The sequence below is a fragment of the Triticum aestivum genome, chromosome 2A (genome assembly GCF_018294505.1).
Source record: "Triticum aestivum cultivar Chinese Spring chromosome 2A, IWGSC CS RefSeq v2.1, whole genome shotgun sequence".
NCBI lineage: Eukaryota > Viridiplantae > Streptophyta > Magnoliopsida > Poales > Poaceae > Triticum > Triticum aestivum.
In genome coordinates, this window is record NC_057797.1 from 396,400,995 (window position 1) to 396,409,252 (window position 8,258).

An 8,258-nucleotide genomic window follows, 5' to 3' on the forward strand; every position below is an offset into this window, starting at 1 on the left:
TCGGAGATGAACAGTGATTCACTCCCGACCACCTCCTCCCCCCGCCCTACGGACGACGCTGAGGTGTTGTCCCGAAGGGAAACAAGCCAAGGGAAGGTAGTTCTGGGGCGCCCCAAGGTGACCTCCCAGATGTCGGGCGCATGGGAGGCAAGGCTCCCATGGGCCCTAATGACGGGGGCAGCAAGTCCGGGCCCGGCCGAATACTGCACCGGAACCTCCCGTGGTTCCAGATTCTGTGGGGCGACCCCTCACAAAGGGGGGCGAGCCGTCTGTGCCGATGGCCTCTGTCCATCCAGAGGCACCGGACAACTTGCTGGAAGCACTTCGTGGCGCTTCCATTGACGAAGAGCACTGCACTGTCATGAGTGCGGTGGTAGAGAAGGTTCAGTCCAATAAAAGCGGATTGACTGAAGTCTGTGCTAGCCTCTTAACAGGCTTTGAGGTAAGTAATCAATTTATAAGAAAATGCTATAGCATAGACAGTAGCCCCTGATGCTCTGTTGGCGTTCGCAAAGAAAGGCCGAACAGAGGATCAAATAATAATCACAGGAGTCTAATCAGAATGTGTCTTATGTGAATAAGCAGGCTTCGCTGCTGGCCGCTGCCGCTCGCACTGCGGAGGTCTCCGCACTGAAGCGGGACCTTGAGCAGTCCGAAAAAGAGCTCGGCCTTACCAAGAGGCAGCTCGAAAAGAACAAAGGTAAGTAATACCCGTCCGTATATTGATAAGGAATAAAAAAGAATGTGGTTGTTAAGTCACATGATCATCATGAATTTTGCTAGGGGCCACGACCGAAGTGGCGGCCCAGAAGGAGGCGATGTACGAGGCCGAAGAAAAAGCGGCCAAGGAGCGCACCGAGCGCGAGAAGCAAGAGGCTCGAGTCGGCGAGGTGCAGCAAGAGCTCCAGCATTTCGTCAAAAAATACGTGTCCTTGGAGCGTGACTCTAAGACGCAAGGGTCTGAGCTTGCGAAGGCCCTTGAGAATGCAAAAGATGCCAAGGCCGAAGCCCACAAGGCCCTTCCGGAGGTTCGGGCGGTCCAGAAGATAGCAGCGGTTAAGGAATTCATTATGCAAAGCAAGCATGTGAAGGAAACTTTCCTTTTACTTATCCGAGTTTGGAGCTCTCCAGGAGCGTTCGTAGATCTTCCCTGCAGTGTGTCCGATGTCGCGGAATTTAACCGGGCCGAGGAAGGGAGCTCGATGGAGAAGTTGTTCTGGTCTCAGTATACTGGGACCGAACATCCGATGCCCTTGAGCGACTAGTTGAAGCAATTGGTCGGGCTCCACAAGGTGGCCGAACAGGCCATGAAGGGCCTCATAGTCCGGATGTGGCCTGGCGAGCCCCTGCCTGGCAGCTACTTCGGCCTGGTGAGGCGGCTTGTGAATGTCTACCCACGGCTTGAAGTCATAAAGCGGTCTGTCTGCATTGAGGGTGCGCGCAGGGCTTTTTCCCGAGAAAAAGTGCACTAGGCGAAGATGGACGCCGAGAAGCTGGTGAAGGAGGGGCCGCCGGAGGGCAAGGAGCATCGCCGCCCCGAAAAGTATTATGACAGCGTCCTGAAGGGTGCCCGGCTTGTGGCGGAGGAATGTTCTAAGGATGTAATATTTGAATGAATCTACTCATGTGATCCTGTAATATGAAAACGAGTTCGTCTGCGCTATATACACTACACCATGACACCACAGAGACGACATGCATCTGTTGGTAAAAATGAGCAATGCCGACATTTTTTTTGTCCCAAACTATACCAACACATATTATGATAGTATTTATATAACCTCCTGACACATTATCTGTCGCTGAAGCACCAGCAAAGCACCGATGTAATTTCTATTGGCAGTTACAATCTTTACTGATTATTTGTGTTTCGCTGATTCGTTGGGACACAAAAAGTGTCGGCTTTGTTTCCTTCCACCCACATCCATATGCGCGCGATGGAATCCATATGCGCGCGATGGAAAACACCCGAGTCGGACCAGACCAGCAAAAGAAAAGAAAAAACACACCCGTCCAACCCCCAATCTCACCCTTTTCTCTCTCACCACTCACATAGAACCCGTGCGCCACCGCCTCCGACCTAAACCTAAATCGACCGCGCCGCCGCCCCCGATCTGCGCGCCGCCGCCCGTCCGCTTGTTCCCTCGTGCCACATCAACTCCAACCCTGACCTTCCTCCCCGCAGGGCACCATCCACCCAGGAGCAGCAGCTCCATCCGTCGCGCTGAGGAGTAGCAGTGCCGTCAAGCGCCACCATACAGGAGCAGCAGCGCCTTCAAGCGCCACCGGACAGGAGCAGCAGAACCATCCACCAGTAAGGAGAAGCAAGGCCATCGGCCGCCGAGGATCCATCGCTGGTTTTCCTCCACCTGTGGCCTCTGTTCCGGCTGATTTCCTTCCCTCCGCCCGGCCTGAGGTAAGCTTCTGGTATGTGAGTCCTTTCTCGTCACCCCTTCCTTGCCCCACCTCCAGATTCGGTCGCTCTAGGTGAGCTGGGTCAATGCTTTTCTAGTACGTGTAGGTAACTAACTAGATCCAGCCATGAATCGGCTGGCCTCTGGGTAAGTAAATCTATTGTTGTTCTTGTGCGTGCTTCATCCACAAATTTGTAGCATGTAACAATTTCCTGGCAGAGGCAGTACAAAGGAGAGGGATGAGTCTGTTAGAATTGCAATTACTTTTCCCGTTGTGAGTGGCATATTTTATTTTTCATTTATTTATTTCTTATTGCACGGGTGCCAGCTTCAAAGCCTTGTGGCTAAATCAGATTATGTGTGGGTCTATGAAGTCACAAATGTGATATGTATGTCCTAATTATGTACACATGTAGTGATGCGTCTATCAAAGAGAAGCATTTTTCAGTAATAATGTACTAACAATCAATCTTTATATGTAGGTGGTGGGGGCAAGTGAAGAATTTACATCGGTTCTGTTACAGGAACAGAGGATGGTCCTCCTAAGCTGCTTAATGGTACAACTTGTAATGTCATTATGAACATTGGATGCATTAGACTGTCATAATACCTAGTTTCTATCAAAAATTATCATAAGTAAGGGCACAATGTGGTGATAGTAAATCTGGTTCATGGAAGAACATTGAGTATTTGGTTTCTATATTTATATATGTATAGCAGCACCCTAATTATGCAAATAGTATCAAATCCCAAGCCTTAATCATGGCAACTAGTGGAAAATGTATGGTTTAGTTTGCAAGCACATACATGTGAATATTATTCCAGCAAGAATGCTAGCTGCTAGCATATATCTATCCCAGGTACTTTGCAGATAGGCCAGCGGCAAGCCTTGTTTCTTCTTTTTAGATTTTCCCTTGATATATTCTCCTTGTTGAACTAACAATTTTTGGCATCCTGTGGCATGCCACCATTCTGCTGCTTGGATCTTGGTTACAATTAAGATTCAGGAGATGACTCTCTTTTAATTGAATGATTTCCTTTTTGCGAGCAGATGGTTGCTAATGACAATGATTTATATTTCGATGATGATGACGGTGATGAGCCATTGATGCTCGAGGATGAAGCAGGGTTAGCCGAGGTCCTCGAAGCCTATCTCTGACGCTGATGGGTGGACCGCTCTGCTGCCTAGGCATGATCAGCCTGGGAAGTAGTATTAAGGACATGAGAAGCAATACTTGGCGCTGTTTGGTCTGAAGGTAAACAAGTTTCATGGTTTTTTCTATATCGTTGCTGCTGGGTAACCCTTGTACTAATTGAAAATGGCTTGTGGTACTATATGCATCATTAGTTTTGAAGCACATACATGTGAATTAGATAGATACATGTTTTTTCAAATATATATTACCAATTAATATGCCTGGTTTGTAGGTAGAGTTGGAATCCCTCTAGCCCAGCTCTAGGCAGGAGGTCGGTTGGAATTGGATCAGTATCAGGATTAGGAAGCAACCAAGTCACCCTTTTGATCAACTAAAATAGTAACAACAGTCAATGGTGGTAATAAACAACAACTTTCCTCCCTCTGGCCTTTCTGTATCATCGCATTAATTCTGGCCAGTTTATGGTCCGATGCAAGTGGCCTGACTATGTTTCTATTGTTGTTTAGTAGGGAACTAGGAATTGTGCGTAAATGCAGTTATCTTGTTTTGTTCTGGGCTTGTGATCCCTCTTTGACAAAGATGTTCTAATCGCTGTCGCAACCAAAAATGGAGTCCCATGCAAGCCACAACAACATCAATTATTCTTTCTTGCTTTTGTTTTCATCGTTTAAGCATTGTTTGTCCTGTTTACATTGATATATCAAACTGAATGCATCATTTTTGCTGGTTGCTCCTCTGAGGTTTTTATTGAATGATATCAATGTTGCTTGCTTATAGATTGAATTTCAGGTTTATTTATCGAGTAAGCAATCTAATCTGGTACAATAGAAATTACTCTTTACTTTGACGCTTGCAGACTTGTGACCATGAGGTCACGTGTTCAAGTCCTGGAAAGAGCCTCTTGTAGAAATGTAGGGAAAGGCTGCGTACAATAGACCCAAAGCGGTCGGACCCTTCCCCGGACCCTGCGCAAGTGGAGCTACATGCACCGGGCTGCCCTTTTGACGCTTGCAGACCATGTGATGTTGCTTGCTTATATATCAACAAGTGGGTATATTTATATTTCTTCTCTAATGCGCGTGTTCTAAGCCCTCCAACTAAATGAAGCTTTGTTGGTTGCTCATTTGAGGTTTTTGATTGTGTCATATCATCTTTTCGCGTAATGTGCTACTATATATGAGACCACCATTGCCGATATATATTGATTGTAGTAGTAGTTTTCTTATTCAGGCATTGTTCATCAAATCTACCAGTTCGGTCCAGGATAAAAAAATACTAAACCATGATCTAGTTGCTACTTGGTTGACACTAGACTAGATTGAATTAATGGAGGGTTTTTATAAATAAGTTATTCTTTTGCTTATAATCATCATGTGATCTTTCTTTCTTTTGCCACTTGATTGTATGTTTGACCTTGGAATAATATGGTATTTATTTTCCTTCTTGATTTGGTAGGCACACGGCTCCGTGGGCGAGGAGGATGACTGGGACCCCAACCCCAAGTCGACGACCCTGACCTCGACTTCCCACACAAGGTTGTGGCGCTGCTCCTCTTGACTCTGAGATTACCCCCCCCCCCCCCCCCCCCCCCCCAATTTCTCGCTGCTCTACTCTGGCATAGATTCTATTCTACTCCCTCCGTTCCTACATATAAGCCTTTCTGGATATTTCAATGTAGATTCACTCATTTGCTCCATATGCAGTCCATATTGGAATCTCTAAAAGGGCTTATATTTAGGAACACAGGGAGTACTTGGTCATGAACCAAACTACCATGCTGAGGCCCATTCGGGCTTCGGTTGCCGCTACTGCATTCGACTGGGCTCCTAGGTTCATGCTTGTGTAGTTGCATGACAGAGATTTTGTAATTTTGGAACCAAGGGTGCCCCTGCTGTTTTGAACCCATGATATACAGTTCAACTTTGTTTTCTGCTTGATTGATGCCACTCGACTCCAGCCTTTTTCTTTATTGTGGTCTTCCATGTACGAGGCTAGTTCAACTATGAATGGTTTCAATTCATCATATGATATTTCGTAATGCTGCATGATGTGTGTGTGTATTGTACATCTTCTGAAACATATGAGTTCTTTTGTAGGGATAAATGGTAGAAAGTAGCAAGTCCACAAGTTGATCGAAGATGTTCTCCTGATTTCTTTTGTTGAGAACAGGGTTCACACATTTTGTTCATATGGAAGTTGATTTGGCTTGGTGATTGAAGAGTTGGTCTTCCATAATATTCTGTAGTAGTCAAGAGATCAAGGATTTGTCTCCTAGGAACTTTGGCCATTATGCTTGTAATAACGTGCCTCTCTCGGTACTTATATCTGACTTGTGTATACTTAATGGCTGTAGCTAACTTCAGTGAAGAAAACTAATGAATCTTCTATATATGTCGAATGAATGCATTGATCAATGGTATCTTTTGCTGAATAGAAGAGTCTGACTTGTGTATACTTAATGGCTGTAGCTAACTTCAGTGAAGAAAACTAATGAATCTTCTATATATGTCGAATGAATGCATTGATCAATGGTATCTTTTGCTGAATAGAAGAGTGCAATTGTCTGTATATGTATTTCGTATTGAACATGAATTGAATATTATGAATGTGTTTTCACTCACAATATGGAGCATTTGTATTTCTCGTGAAATGTAGATCGCTGACAGCAAATCTGTTGGCAGAAGTATTGGGCGTCGCACAAACTGTCGGCTTAGGGCACTTACACACAAACTGTCGGTGTAGCAATGTATGTCATACAATCTGTCGGTATAGCGCACTGTTAGATGATCTGTCGGCATAGAACAGTCCGTCGGTGTATAAATGTCTGTCGCCATAGGTCTCTCCAAAGCTGACATACTATCTGTTGGCATATATTTATCTGTCGGTGAAGACCTTTCCCGGCGGGACTATCTGTCGGTATAAATGTCTTTTGAACGGATTTTTCCGCTGACCGGATTTAGAGCCACTGAATCCGGCATTGACTGTCGTGTCTTCGGCGTTTTCGCCATTGTTGCGGCACTTGTATCTGTTGCGACGTGGCTTGCCGTTGCTGGTCTCCGATGTGCCAGGGTTGCTTGTTGTGTTGTTGGTATGGGCCAACCAGCTATTCTCGCCCGCGTAGAAGCGGGTCATGAGTGTTGTGAGGGCTGCCATGGACTTTGGCTTCTCTTGGCTGAGATGTCTGGCGAGCCACTCGTCACGGATGTTATGTTTAAAGGCCGCTAGGGCTTCGGCATCCAGACAGTCCACAATTTGGTTCTTTTTGGTTAGGAACCGAGTCCAAAATTTCCTGGCTGACTCTCTGGGCTATTGTGTTATGTGACTTAAATCATCAGCATTCGGTGGTCACACATAAGTGCCCTGGAAGTTGTCCAGGAATGCGTCTGCCAAGTTCTCCCAACTTCCGATGGAGTTTGCTGGCAAGCTATTTAGCCAATGCCGAGCTGGTCCTTTGAGTTTTAACGGGAGGTACTTGATGGCGTGTAGATCATCCCCGTGGGCCATGTGAATGTGGAGGAAGAAATCCTCTATCCATACCGCAGGGGTCAGTACTACCATCGTATGATTCAATGTTCACGGGTTTAAACCCTTCTGGGAATTCATGATCCATTACTTCATCAGTGAAGCATAGGGGGTGTGCGGCACCTCTGTGCCGGGCTATGTCACGACGCAGTTCGTACGAGTCTTGTCTTCTGTGTTCGGCCTGGCCGGATTTGCTTTTGGTATATCCGGCATGACGATCGTCGTCATGTGTTGGGGCGCGCCCTCGTGATCCGAAGATCGATCTTTTGTGTTCTTCTTTGTTTTCCGATACGTCTCACAGGTCCTGTGTGTTACCTCGGGCCTTGCTGTTTTTGTTTGACTAGCGACGGGGTGCGGGCTGGACTTCGGGCTTATATGCCACCTTGTCTCGGCCACAAGGTGGCCGGTCTACCGCATCATATGCTGGAAGCGCAGGCTTTAATGCTTCCTCATCAAGTTGGGGTAGCAACCTGCGCTTTGGGAAACTTTTGATTGGGCGCTCGAGTTCGTGTTCCTCGACTGCCAGGACCTCAGTCCATCTATGTGCTAACAGATCTTGCTCAACGTGAAGCTGTTGTTGCTTTTTCTTCAGGCTTTTTGCTGTGGCAATAAGCCGGCGCTTGAAGCGCTCCTGTTCGACGGGATCCTCAGGCAAGATGAATTCTTTGTTGCTGAGGCTCACCTCGTCTTCGGAGAGAGGCATGTAATTGTCATCCTTTGATTCTCCATCTACTGCATGTTCCTTGGGGCTGGCTTGCCCATCCTCCTGCTCAAAGCCTGGCTGGAGGGGATTGTCTTCGTCTTCGGCATTATTTCAGCATTATTGCCTCCTGTGCCGGTACGCTGTTTTTGCTATGGCGGGGCTTAGAGCGGCGCCGATGACGCTGGTTCTTGGATTGCTTCTCGGCGGGATTATCCTCCGTTGCCTTATTGCCATCACTTTCCTTGGGGGTGTCCACCATGTATATATCATACGATGAGGTGGCAGTCCAACGCCCTGTGGGCGGTGGTTCCTGTTCGTCTCCCGCATCGTCGTCCATATCGTCGATGTCTTCTGAGTCAAAGTCGAGCATGTCGGTTAGGTCATTGACAGTGGCTACCAAGTGGGTGGTGGGTGGGGAACGAATTTCTTCGCTGTCCTCTTCCCACTCGAGCCGGACATAGT

General features: G+C 47.0%; 1 long non-coding RNA gene across 1 annotated transcript; it reads left to right on the forward strand.

Moving 5' to 3' along the window:
* Positions 1–1,965: 1,965 nt before the first annotated feature.
* Positions 1,966–6,002, forward strand: LOC123188789 (uncharacterized). Its single transcript, XR_006495201.1, has 6 exons — positions 1,966–2,416; positions 2,897–2,971; positions 3,466–3,670; positions 3,843–4,618; positions 5,027–5,106; positions 5,668–6,002. It is a non-coding gene; the product is annotated as an uncharacterized lncRNA (long non-coding RNA).
* Positions 6,003–8,258: the final 2,256 nt, after the last annotated feature.